The sequence below is a fragment of the Haplochromis burtoni genome, unplaced genomic scaffold (assembly GCF_018398535.1).
Source record: "Haplochromis burtoni strain Fernald_Lab_line unplaced genomic scaffold, NCSU_Asbu1 Contig_611, whole genome shotgun sequence".
NCBI lineage: Eukaryota > Metazoa > Chordata > Actinopteri > Cichliformes > Cichlidae > Haplochromis > Haplochromis burtoni.
The window spans coordinates 1-14,303 of record NW_024582972.1 but is presented as its reverse complement, the minus strand read 5'-3'; the positions used below and the strand labels follow the sequence as shown (position 1 = coordinate 14,303).

At 37.8% G+C, this 14,303-nt stretch overlaps 1 non-coding gene across 1 annotated transcript; it reads left to right on the top strand.

The window, feature by feature from the left end:
- Positions 1–1,227: 1,227 nt before the first annotated feature.
- On the top strand, positions 1,228–12,815 carry LOC106632405. Its single transcript, XR_006053081.1, has 22 exons — positions 1,228–1,398; positions 2,210–2,370; positions 2,502–2,606; positions 2,858–3,020; positions 3,116–3,226; positions 5,028–5,156; positions 5,272–5,388; positions 5,505–5,673; positions 5,767–5,876; positions 6,031–6,212; positions 6,317–6,496; positions 6,588–6,709; positions 7,285–7,433; positions 7,788–7,832; positions 8,043–8,129; positions 8,489–8,545; positions 9,025–9,087; positions 9,463–9,570; positions 9,726–9,894; positions 12,127–12,275; positions 12,470–12,554; positions 12,644–12,815. It is a non-coding gene; the product is annotated as an inter-alpha-trypsin inhibitor heavy chain H3 (transcript).
- Positions 12,816–14,303: the final 1,488 nt, after the last annotated feature.

The following is a 14,303-nucleotide window of genomic DNA, read 5'->3' as shown; positions in this document are numbered from 1 at the left end:
GAACTGGAAACTGGTTTCATCATCGACCAAGACATGTTGACCAAGAAAGAAACCCCTGCTCCAAATTCCACAGATTTAATATTGATTGAAACCTGCAGCTGCCCACATGGGCAAGCAAACTGGCTTCTAGAAAAAATGTTTTGGACAGATGGAGAAAAGATTGAGCTACTTGGCCACAATGACAAGAGGTATGTTTGGAGGAGTAAAGGTGAGGCTAAGAAACCTGAAAACTCTGTACCCGCAGTCAAGCATGGTGGTGGTAGTGTCGTGGTCTGGAGCTGTTTTGTTGCTAGTGGTACTGCAACACTGCACAAGGTGGATGAAATAATGAAGCAGGAGCAGGAGGACTCCACATATGTTGACTTGGAGGTGATTTGGACACAGCTGGGTGTTCCAACAGAATGCTAATCTGAAGCACACGCCAATTACAGTTTTGGATAAAGAAAGCAAACATCTGCAATGGCCAAAGCTTCAGCCTTAATCCTATGTGGACAACACTTAAAAGCTGGCTCTATGCAAAGAAACTAATTTAAATGAACTCAGTTATGCCAATTATGCCAAGAAGAGTGGTTAAATATCCAGCCAAATTATGCCAGAAGCTTGTTAATTGCTACCAAAAACATTTGGCTTGGGTTCAATTTGCGAAACGACTTTAAACCAAATATTAATGATGGTGTATGTATAGATTTGACACTGTGTGGATTAGATAAAATTTAAAATAAATTTAAAAAATAATCCAATTCATGCTTTTTAAAGTCGTTAAAGATGAATGCTGTATTCAACCTTGGAAAAAGAACTTTTCAAGTAAATCATTAAAAGCCCCAAATAACCATGATATTCATGCCAGTGATGAATGCTTTATCTAATGCTTGCAATGAAACCTTCAAGGCTGTTTTTCCCAGCACCTTTCAGATGGTTTCAGAATGGCACAGTCTCAACTACATACTTTAAGTCATAAATATTTTTTTTGCCCTAAACAAAACATTATTAGTTACAGTCACTAGTAATGGAAAGACAAATTATTGCCAAGACAGGAAACAGAATTTCCTGTCACTAATGAAAAGACAGCTGTGGGACCAAAGTCCTGGTAAAGTGCAAAGGTTTGACCCTCAATGTAAACATGAACTCCCACAGAAACTGCTGGACTTCTGGTAAATTACTGATTTACTTATGCGAGTGGGTGTTTTTGTCACAGACAGTTGTTGAAACTGGAGATAGGGAAAACAGAGTTTGAACTTTAAAAAAATAGGTACACAATAACGCTGTCCTTGTTTGAGTTCAAAAGAGTGTTTTGGCTGTTTTGCTGGCATTTTGGTTGGAGGCGTCATGGGGAGAACCGTGGTGCAAATCACCTTCGTCATATTCCTGCTGGCTTTGGCTTCCACACAGCCAAACAAGGTAAGTTCAGTACACACAAAGGGCAGCAACAGTATTTCAATGTAACAAAATCCTTAAAAAGTGCTATTTATACTTCACAGATAACAAGAGATTTATGAGGTACATTGATTTTTATCTCTCTTGGTGTCTTTCAGTCAGGTGAAATACACTGAACTTTGCAGGGTGAAGGTCCTTTTGACTTCTTCCTCCAGGGTTACTTCATGTTGGTCCTATTACATGATAATAATTTAACATAAGGACTGGAATAAGCTTAAGCCTTTAAGTAACAGATAGAAGATAATGTAATGACACCTGAAGTGAAGAAATCCTGAATGTGTGCATGTTTACTGTATCCTTTGTCTAGAGTCAGAGTATAAAGTAGTCTATTAGCTCATTTTAATGTTTAAAGATATACATTTAATAACAGTGATGGTTAGTGCTAGATTAAGCGATTTATCATCATCCACAAAAACAAAACAAAACAAAGCAAAAATCAACACATAGCACAGTGTAAAACTCTGTTTCCATGTATTTACTGCATCCTGGTGAGCTGTTGGCATTTATCAGGTTGCAATAAATATTTGATAATTTATTGCACCCAGCAGCTGCAGTGTGTCAGCTGGTGATTCTATTAATTCATTTATTTCCATGTGTTGATGTTTTTCAGCACATAACCAGTCACATTTATGGTGTGGATGTGTATCTATTTCCCTCATGGCGATGATATCATCCAAAAACAAATTATTTTTCTGCTAAATTTGACCTTTGGTCAGCTGCTAAGCTCAGTTAACCATTATGTTTTCGGTGAAATGTGCCCCCTGTGTTTGCTCAGGATGACTGGGACATCTACAGCTTTCACATCAACTCCACAGTGACCAGTCGTTATGCCACCACTGTCATCACAAGCCGTGTGGCCAATCGTATGAACGAGTCAAAGGAAATTGAATTTCATGTTCAGATTCCCAAGAATGCCTTCATCAGTAAATTTCGAATGTGTGTGAAGTTAAAATAATGTGTAACCATCCAGAGACATTTGCAAATAATGAATTCTACAGTGAAGAATAAATGACAGGATACTCAGTAGTGTGTGCATTTACACAAGGGCTTTTCTTGGTCCTTTTCAGGTTTATCGATGGCCAGGTTTATGATGGTGTTGTGAAAGCTAAGGAGCAAGCTCAGCAGCAGTACACTGAAGCTGTGTCCCGTGGTGAAAGTGCTGGACTTGTCAGGTATTAACTAAATGATTAAATGATAGGTATTGTACAAATACACTGAGTGTTCCTTTGGATAAAGAAGAAGAAAATATTTCTGTCATTCAAAATTAGTTTGGTCTGTTCTTGTGTTTTCTCTTCTTTCTTCATTTCTCTAAAATAATGTTAATGCGAATAGGAAAATATATTTAGAGTTAACCTTATTCTCTGCTCAGGTCCAAACTACAGCCATAATCGCAATTTAGTGAGATAATTTTTTTCTGCTTTAGTTCTGTAGGGAGGACACTGGAGGAATTTAAGACCTCTGTAACTGTGGCTGCTCACAAAAAGGTCACTTTTGAACTCACATATGAGGAATTAATGAAACGCACACATGGCAAGTATGAGCTGCAAATTCATGCTCGACCCACACAGCCTGTCAGAGACTTCAAGGTGACTGTCTTATTGGTATCTATTAGTGAAAAATGCTGAGATAACAGCACACATGATGAGATCTTTTATTTTTATTATATTGTATTTATTACCAGGTGGATGTGTACATTCACGAGGAAGCTGGCATCAGTTTCATCAATGTGAAAGGAGGCCTGAGCACCAATGCCCTCGCTAATGCCATCACCAAAACACATGCAGATAAACAGGTACTGAAATCTTTTTTGTTGCAGAACAGTAAAAAAAACACGAGCTCTCTAACAAGAGACAGTTTGAGGTACTAACAGGTTGTTATTCATTTGCAGTAAGAGGGAGCTTGATCTCAGTGTAAAATGAATGACTATAAAATGAGTAAAATGCACAAATAACCATTATGGTAACAATGATATTTCTTCCAACATTATGGCTAATTTCTCATCCTTGTACACAACACAAATGCTAGCAAAGTTCTGATGTCTGGCGTAATGTAGATGGCAGCACATCGTGCTTCCAAATCGTAAAAATCCTACAGCAGTTTATTAACTAGAGATCACTTGGAAGAACTGAACATGATTTACAGAATTTACATGAGATACAGAATTGGATTAATAGTTATTTGGCGATTAGATTCTGATGAACCATCATAGTAGAATGAGGTCCCAGCAATGATAGGCATAAGGGCAGGATCCCCATGGATTCTAGATGCCAGTGAAGGTGAAGGTGGAAACATGGATGCGCCTCTGAATGATCAGTCGGAGGTGGACATGGTGATGAGACAGGCTGGATGAATGAATGGCAGAAGAGAACTGAGATTTTAAAACACACCAAACAAAGTCTGATTGGTTCATAAAAGGTTTGGAAGAAAATGATTGGACTAGAAAAATGCTGTCAGCACCAGTGTTTGGGTCATTACTCAAGAAAAATCAACTATCACACAATACTTAACAAAAAAACAGTAATGTAGAACATTACTTTCTTACTTGCAGGAGAAGGTAATTTGTTACATTACTTGTTACATTACTTGTTAAATTACGTTATCATCACTCCATAAAATGACCTGAAACAGTTACATAATTACCAGAAAACAACAGAAACCTGAGGCTACAGCCCCACACACAAACACAGATCCCTATCATATTGCGGATGAAGACAGTCTTGCTTTTAGTGTTTACAGATGAACACAAAGCAGAGAAAAAACAGCCCAAAGAGACTAGAAAAGAGGCTGGTTTCTAAATCTTCTTAATATGTTTTTTCTGTACATGGCTAAGTTTTAACCCACATTTGTCTTTGCAGCAGTGAAGTGTTTTTGGTTTTCTGAAGTATTCACGATGCAGTGGTTCAAATACATATTGTCATGGTCCGGAGTCTGTGACTCCGTGTTTATGTTAAGTTTATTATTATTCTGTGGTTTTGGTTATCTTGGGTTTTTGTACTCTTCTGTTTCACATTTCATGTTCCTATGTCAGTGTCCTCCAGTCTGTGTTTAGTTGGTGTGTGTCGTGTTCAGTCGGTGTGTTTCCTGTTTTACTTTGAAGGTCTCTGTCTGATGTCAGTGTGTTCTGTTTACGTTTCCCCTGCCTCGTCAGCAGTTATGTCTCCCAAGTGTGTTTCCCTCCTGTTTCCCATGCCCTGATTACTGGTGTGTGTAAGTGTGTGTTCCCTCGTCCTCGTTGCTGGGTCGTCTGCTTCTCTCCGTCCGTCTTCCTGTGTATTTTCCTGTGCCTCCCTGCATATCTCTTTCCGGTTAGTTTCAGTTAGTTTTTCCAGTTTAGGTTTTCTTAGTTTCATGTTTCACCCTCGCCATCTCTGTTGTATCCACTGTTGGTAAATAAAGTCACTTGCACCACTGCTGCTGCATCTTGGGTCCTTATAATTCACAAATTCACAATTCAAAAACATAATTTCAGTAGTTTACTAATCATTTAATTCTGTTTGCATTTACATTTTCAGCAGACCATGTATACAGAAAATAAAATCACTGACATCGCTCTCTACCAAGTTCCTAAACTCTGTGATTCACTCTGTTTCCAGGCGTGGGTGTATTTCTATCCAACAGTCGACCAACAGAAAATGTGTGACAGCTGTGGAGATCAGGGTATGAATGGAGATCTGGTTATAGTTTATGATGTTAACAGGGATAATGGACTGGGACACATCAAGGTAAACCCTGGTCTTTTAGCAACACAAACCGTATGACTTGGGCTAAAAAGCTTCTTGAATAATCCTATAACCAATCAAGTTTTGTTTTTTGTTTTTTTTCATAACGCCGCCTTAGAAATCTGACGGGTACTTTGTTCATCATTTTGCACCATCTGATCTTCCACGGATACCAAAAAATGTCGTCTTTGTTATTGATCAAAGTGGCTCAATGGAGGGCCGGAAAATTGAGCAGGTAAAGTATTTGAAGGGTCAGTTTCTGATATGATTTTATACATTTTTTTCTCTTTTTTTACATTTTTAATGAAAAGAAAAACAATATGTAGCCATGAATTATGTTTTCTTAACCAGACTAGGACCGCATTAATCCACATTCTGAATGATCTGGCAGAAGATGATCACTTTGGTCTGATCACTTTTGATGACAGAATTTCTTACTGGAAGCGAGAACTCGTTCAGGCCAACAGCAAAAACCTGGAAAGTGCCAAAAACTTTGCACAAAATATACAAGACAGAGGATGTGAGAAGTTGCAGTAAATACACATTTTGGAATATCAACAGTTGGGAGGAGAATAGCAGTACTGAAAATGCATTTGTTGTTGTTGCATTTCAGACACAAACATAAATGAAGCAGTGTGCAAGGAGCACGTATGCTGAATGCACATAACAGAGAAGGTTCAGCATCTATCCTTATACTTCTCACAGATGGAGACCCAACCTCAGGTTGTAATAAAACACATCTGTAAACAAATGTACACAAATATTTCATGAAACTGAGATCTTTATGAGCTTATTGTGGTTAAAAGTCCTGATTTATTATGAATTATGAGACTACATTGTTTCTGAGCTGAACTGGGTATGTCTCGTCTCTTTTCAGGGGTGACAAATCTGGAGAAAATCCAGTCAAATGTAAGACAGGCTATTGCAGGCAAATTCCCACTGTACTGTCTCGGTTTCGGTTTTGATGTTAATTTTAATTTCCTTGAGAAAATGTCGCTGCAAAATAACGGTGTGGCACGGCGGATATATGAAGACTCTGATGCTGATTTACAGCTGAAGGTATTTAAATTATGCATGCTCTTCTTTTATGTGGTTTGAAACCCCTGAGAATTGAAAGAAGAAAAAAGCATGATTTGTATCACTTCCACACTGTATGTCAACAGGGTTTCTATGAAGAGGTGGCCACACCTCTACTGACAGATGTGACAATGATCTATGTGGGTGGGACCAATCTAACCCAGACTAACTTCAGTCAGTATTATAATGGTTCTGAGATTGTGGTGGCCGGACAGATCACAGATAATAATATTGAAACCTTCACCCCTCAAGTTGTGGCCATTTCAGTAAGAATCAATCCACAGGACTCATCAGGAGTACTCTTCTTAAACCGTTTTCCCTGTTGACTGACATTACATTGCATTTAAATTATTACAGAGTAATAGAAGAATAATATTCTCTAATCCAAATGAAACTGTGGAATCCACTGGAACAGTGTCTGATGACCGTATCCAGAGGGTTTGGGCGTACCTCACAGTTAAACAGCTTCTGGACAAAGAGTGAGTTTGACTTACAACATCTTTCCACTTTTTTTCTTTTCAAGTGATGAGCTTATTTTAAAGGGTAGTTGTTGATTGGCACAGCAAAGCTGAGATTTCGGGTAAGGCTCATCATAATTTACCTGAGCCTGAAGAAGAAATGGTTCGTTCAGTCCAAGGCCCAAAAGATTCTGTTTTACACACCTTTATATATTTGTTAGGAAAATACTGCACAGTTTCCAGTTTTAATGGTGATATGAGATGGTAACAATCTTACCACCATATTCTATTTAATTTATTTGTGTACTTTTTAACCGGTTGACGCTGGACTAAAGGCTGGTTTCCAAAGTAAATTTATTTCTTTAACTCTGGGGTGTCACAGCTGTTGCGATACAGCTGCAAATCCTTCTTGAAGGAAGTAGTATATTAATTTATCCATGTTCATAATTCAAACAGCCTTTCAGGTTTGTAACCCTATATCAATATTTTCAAAATACTGGATTATCTTTGGACATGGAAACATTTTTTTTTTAATTACTTAATTACATTTGATTTCTGTGTCAAACCCCTTATTCGTTTAATCCTTTGTGACACAGGCTTCAGTTATCTGAAACTGAGAAAGAGAAAGTGAAGAAGGAGGCTTTGGAGCTATCACTGAGGTACAGTTTTGTGACCCCTCTCACATCCATGGTGGTTACAAAGCCTCCCGGAGAGAACACAGATGTGCTTCATAAACCCAAGGAAGGTGAAACACCACAGAGAAGGCATTTCACTGGAGGTTATTAAAAGATTATTAAAATTCAAGTATTTAATTTGGATCAATTCACTTAATTATTTGTTGTTTCTCTGTCACATAAAAGAGAACCATTGAGTATTTATAATTTAACTACTAGAAAATGTAGAAAAATTGAAAACTAAACAGTTATGTAATAATATAAATTATTAATTTTTATTATTACTTGTAATAATAGAAATTATTACAAGTAAAGTTTCTATTTAGTGTTTTGTTGGTGATTAAATATGAGAATAGTGATGCCTTGCCTGAAATCATACAATATTTGCCAGAACTTTGCAATATTCTTGTCTGATTTTTTTGTAGTTCCTGTTAACCGCAGGACCAGGATCCAACATGTTCCTGTTCATGGTATAAAGCGTATTTTTACATTGTATTGCATGGATGGTATATTGAAAATACAAGAAGTTTTTTTTTTGTTCTTTTTTACACGATTTGGTTTTTATTATTATTATTTTTCCTTTTGAGCTTTTAGTGATGTATTGTCTGAAGCCATACGGTATTCACCAGACTTTTGTGATATTCTTGTATGTAACTAATGTTGTCTGAATTTTTTTGTAGGTACTGCTATGGTCAAGTTCAAACATGCTCCTGTTAAACCCCCCAGGCATCAGGCCCCTGTTCGTGTTTTAAAGAAAAACTCTCGTGGTATAGTATTGCATGGATGACATACTGAAAATACAAGACGTGTCTTTCATATGAATAGGATTTATATGACTTTTTTTCCTTTTTATGTTTTAGAGGTCCAAACTATATGTCTGGCTCCTTCAATTAAAATTCACTCCTTACTTCTTTCATTTCTCTTTTTTGTGTGTGCACATCTTAATTTTCAGCTATATAGAGCAATTACAAGATGTTATCAAATAATAGAAATTATTAGAATCACATTAAGTGTGTATTTTGTTTGAGGTTGAATATGAAAACAGTGATGTCTGAAGTTATACAAAATTCACCAGAGCTTTGCAAAATTCTTGTGCGTAACTAATGTTGTCTGAATTTTTTTGTAGTTACACTCAGGAGTGGACTTCTAGACACTTCTAGTCATTTTCCACTGGCACCTAAAGGTATAGTATTGCATGGATGGCATACTTTCTTTTTTCTTTTGATAGAATTAAAGATTTTACAGGGGATTTTATACATGGCATCTCCAGGTTAAACTCATGATACTTCCCCAACTGATGACTTAAAGCAGGCTTGGCCAACTTCAGGCTTTGAGGGCCGGTGTCCTGCAGGTTTTAGATCTCACCCTGGGTCTACACACCTGAACTTCAAGACATGTTGAGGACTTAAATCAGCTGTGTCAGATCAAGGACACATCTAAACCCTGCAAGACACCAGCCCTTGAGGCCTGGATTTGGACACCACTGACTTAAACAAAGGAAATTGTTTTTGTTAATGTAAATATTTGCCATAGAACAAAGTGTGTATTTTTTTTTGCTTGATGTTTAATATAAGAACATACATGTTTTGTCCAAAGTCATACAATATCCATCAGAGCTTTGCAATATTACTGTGCGTAACTATTGTCTAAATTTGTTTGTAGCTCCTGCTCCCCGTGTCCATGTGTTCCCGTTCCTCTCTATAGCTGTCCCACAGGCAACTGATGGTATTGTATTTTATTGATAGTATAAAGATAGATCCTCAGAGAGGATTTTGTAAATGGCATTTACAGGTTAAAATGTAAACAAAAACATATCATCACGATACTTCCTCACATGATTACTTAAACAAAGAAAATGATTTGTATTTAGTCTATTTTCTAAAACTGTGTATCTGTGGCATGAGGTGTTGTTCTTTTATAGATTTATAAAAATTAATTTCCATGTTAAAAAAACCTGAATTTGTTTTTTCAATGTTTACTACCCAAAAGAAGTAAAGTGACTAATATGTGAAAACAGTAAAGTTGGTGTTGAATGTTAAGCTTTTTATTTTGAGGAACAGAGTTTCTATATACTGACTCAGTGTGTCTATGTGTATCTAGTTCCTCTTCTTCACAGGTTTTTAATAAACACTGAGAATCAGACTGTTCCATTGTGCTTTGATGTCAGTGGCTCACTACAACTTAAACTACTTCACCATCCCAGTGAGGGTCAGTAGTGTTAATTTTTCCTAATTTAATGAACCCTGATATATTTTTTCTTTTCATGCATAATAAAATCTTACTATTCTAATTTCTCATTAGCATTTTAATATAATCCCCAATTTGTGAAGTGTGTTAAGAGCTGCATTTCTCTTTTGTTCCAGAGCTGTTTGTGAATGGTGAGCTTGATTCAGTTGTGAATGGAGGCTTCAACAGTATTTTTATACACTTCCAAACTGACCATCATTTTGAGATTGACTCCAGGGGCGTGACTGTACGAGAAGGACAGACTGTGGCACATCACACTGGACAGGATACCATCACAGCTGGGAGGTAATCTTGCAATATAATGGTACAAACTCATGTTCTCAGTATTGTATACAAGTATGTAACTTCACTTTTTCCAAGAAGTATAGGAATGTACGTCCAACATTTAGCTTTCCATGAATTTAGTTTACGTGAATATGTCTGTGAAGGTTCTCAGTCATCCAGGTCATCGTAGTCAAAGGAGCTTGCAAAGAAAAGCGTCTGGACTTCTTTAAGTTACTTGAAGACGTTTCACCTCTCATCCGAGAAGCTTCTTCAGTTCTAAGGTCAAATGGTGGAGAGTCCCAGATATAAACCTAGTGGGAGTGACCCCCCACAGAGGGACAAAAGGACCCCCTGATGATCCTCTAATCGCCTGAGCCAAGGTGGGAAACTGGGTGTGGGTCCCAATCAGCCAGAGTTTCGGGTGTGTTCATTGTGAAACCTGGCCCCACCTTATCATGCGAATTCCTGAGGTCAGATGGCCCAGGATGTGAGTGGGCGTTAAGGCGTCTGGGAAGGGATCTCAAAACTGGATTATAGATGGCAGAGAGTTGGTGTCGTAAACCCGCCTCTGTTCAAAGATGGTCGCTCACAGTGGACATAGATGGTTTTGTGTCGTCGTAACCAAAACCATCTGTCCTCTCTGTCCAAAATGTGAACATTGGCATCCTCGAAAGAGTGTCCTTTATCCTTAAGATGCAGATGGACTGCTGAGTCTTGTCCTGTGGAGGTGGCTCTTCTGTGTTGTGCCATGCGCTTGTGAAGTGGCTGTTTGGTCTCTCCAATGTAGAGGTCTGGGCATTCCTCGCTGCACTGTACAGCATACACCACATTGTTAAGTCTGTGTTTTGGAGTTTTGTCTTTCGGGTGAACCAGTTTTTGTCTGAGCGTGTTGCTGGGTCTGAAATGCACCGGGATGTCATGCTTGGAGAAAACTCTCCTGAGTTTCTCTGATACACCGGCTACATAGGGGATGACAATGTTGTTGCGTCTGTCCTTCTTATCCTCCCTCGCTGGTGTCTGGTCTTCTTTTCTGTTGCCTCTTTCTGACTTTTCAGACTGAACAAGAGAATAAACACGCAACAAATGGAGTTATCACAGATTTTTATTTTTACCGATTAAACATATGAAATGTTTTTAGTGAGATATAGTTTGGTAAGCAGACCCTTCAACAAGGTTAGTAGTTTACAAATGCAGAGCAAATTCGCTGCACAACATTATTCTTATAATGCTTTTTAAAACTCATGCTTACATTAAAGGTTCTGTACACCCACAAAAGTGGAACAATTTTTTTTTGTCAGTGACAGAAACTCTTCTCATCTTCAGAATTACAAGATTCGTCTTTGTTGGTGTTCGTGTTTGTACATCTTGGTCACTTTCTCCTTAGCTTTGTTTTGGGAAACAATTTTCATCTTTCATTTCATTATAATCCATAAAATTGTGGCCCTTTGTAATGCCTTTAATAGTTTTGGAAGTGTAATCTGAACACAAGGCTGTCAGGAGCCCACTGCAGCATTTGGCAGGCATCACAGCGGTGCCTGCTAATTGCAGAAAAAAAGATTTAAAAAAGGTGGAAAATTTTTAAAACAATATTATTCCTATTGCTACTTATCTAAGCAAATTACGATTTAGGACGTTATGATAAATATGAAACGATTGAGAGTAACTATTTTTTTCTTTGGCGATATAGCATCAAATTATGTCACCTGTTAATTTCTGAAATTTTGTTTTAAAGCCTGGAATTTAGTTGGAAAGATGAGATGTGATAAGGAGGGGTAGGCCTGACTGGGAAACCACACACTTACTGGCAAATGACTTTTAACTGATAACTCATTAGCCAATGATGAATGGACCAGTTTTTACACAGCGCTTTTCTACTCTAATGCAGCACACAAAACTATACAACTTGCCTCATTCAACGATATTCCAATATGAATGGAGAGCAACTTCACATTACCCGCAAAAGAGCATCTGATGTTGGATGCTGTGCATCTTTGAACGTGTTGCCTGTGGAAAAATAGGCCTATAGTATGTCTTGACTGGTGTAACTAAAGGGATCTTGTGAGACTAGCAAACCTTTCAAGTTTCAAGATGAATTTGCTCTTAGGCATGATAGTCAGCCTGTGCACCCTCTCATATTACAGAAGTTTCATTATTATTGTATTATGTGCAGAACAAAAATCTGCCAAAATATGTGAAATGCTCAGAAACTTTACAGAGCTTTAAAAAGTTCAAATAAACTCCATATCCTTGCAGTGTGACAGTGGTTGTGCACAACAAGAAAATACATGTTACAGCTGGAAAGATGCGCCTGGTGATCTTAGTTCATGAGAAGAATGGCAACAAATTCCTTTGGCCAGTTTTAAAAAAGCATCGCTCGGCCAACGACTCTGAAGGACTTTTAGGTGAGTGGAAGGTTTTTGTGTATGTGTGAATATTCACTGCATGAGCTGGAAAATTGTGTATATACAGTAGTTAAGAAAAACCCGTTTACAACCAGCAGTGGTGTTTTCTGTAAAAATATCTTGATGCTGGGTCTGTTTTAGTATCTGATTCTAAATGTCAGGTCCTATTTTATTGTTTTACTCCCTTTTTCCAGCTGTAAAGCCTGCAGTGTATGAGGTGGTGCAGCAAGTTCCTGTCACAAAACTAAAGATTAAAAACCAAGAGATAGATGTTACAAGGTACGTTTTTTGTAATGTTTTCAGTTTCTTCATTCAAAACAGAAAGCTGTTTAAGATTCCACCTATAATCTTTTTTTCTCCTTTTGTAGTGACAACGCTACTGATTACAGCATCGACCCTCCTGTCACAAAGAACTGCTGGCTTATGTCTGCTGACTCTGCCCTGCAGAGGCCACTGGCAGATTTTTCCGTGGCACAACTTTAAGTGTGAACTGTGCTGAATTACAAACATGAAGAAATAAAAAGTATCAGTTTAAAAAAAGAGCATTTTGAAACTTATTCAGTGTTGGTCTCAGAATGTATGTCTATGTAATGGGAAAGGCTTTAGGACCCAGGGCATCAAAGGAAGGTAATAAAAGAGGAAGTAGCAGAAAGTGTCTTCTTCTGTTTAGATGTGTAGTCGTTGAAAATTGTGGTTTTGGGATGTTACAATGTTTTGAAGTCCATGCTGAGTAGATCGCGTTGTCATTCAAGCACTTTGCGATAATACTGCCCTTCAGTATGATTCAAGTAATGAGTGAAAGGACATTAATCATGTTGTGCAGCAAGCATAGTCAGTTGGAGGATGGGCTGCACATGTGATTTTGCCACTGTTTTTCTTCTCTCTAGTTTGTTTTAGAGTGAGGGTCGTATTTTAAAACTGATTCTTTTTTCCTTGGTTTTGTCTTTATGTAAACTGGACCTGCTGCAATATTAATTAAGAAATGTCCAAACACCTCACAGCAATGTGCCACCAATTATTTCCTTAGCAAAGCACTTAGTGGATGTAATAAGTGTCCCCATGGGATCGCATTTATTTAGGGTGGATTTGGTTAAAGAAAAGCACCCATAATTTTTCTGCTGGCTAGATTGAGTTATTAGGTGATGCTACATTGCTGGCAGGTTGCACCATTAAAAGTACTCTGTAAATCATTAGTGGCCTTTCACTGTGATAGTCACATTTTATTGCAAATCCTTTTTAGTCATAAAATTGTATAAAGGTTTGGTGATACTGACCTCTTATCCGGTTTATTCTGGACTCTGGTGGTCCCTGCATGATATTCTGACTGGGAGTTTGTATGACAAGGTTTACAGAAGGTCTTTAATCCTCCACAGTCTACTTACCATATCTTGTCTACACATTCCCTCAAATTGTTTTCGTTTAGTTTTGAGCCTTTGTTAAGGCCAGATCCCATCCAGGAATGTTCCAGAATTTCTTCAACCACAAACATTTGTGGCCACATGTATTCATTGGGTAAGTCCAATGAATACATGTGGCCAAATAAAATGGTAAGGGCATGTGCAATGCTAACAAGGTTGTAAAGCACTTACACCTTTGATGATGACTCCAACACTGTCCAGGTCATCTATGGTTTCTTCATGTTCACGTTTCATGGCCAAGATGGCCAGGATTAAATTCATTAAAGGCTTGCCTAATTTGTTTGAAGATGAAAGTTTGTTTCCCTCGCACCAGGATCATTTTGGTTTTTTGGGCAATGTCATTTGTCAAACTTAAATCAACCAAAGGTGGTCTGTATTTTTACACATTACAGACACCATAAAAACATTAGTGTCATGATGCTCAGTCGTTTTGTATTTTTGCAAGGTAAACACAGCAAAACCATCAGGATGAACAGTACTTACGTACTGTTATTCAAAACCTCTACATTTAATAACAGATTAATACGTTAGCTTGTTAAATATTTCCTGGACTCCAACATTTCTTCTTGGAGAGTTTTGAAGACACCACCAAAGAACCGCATGGCTATTT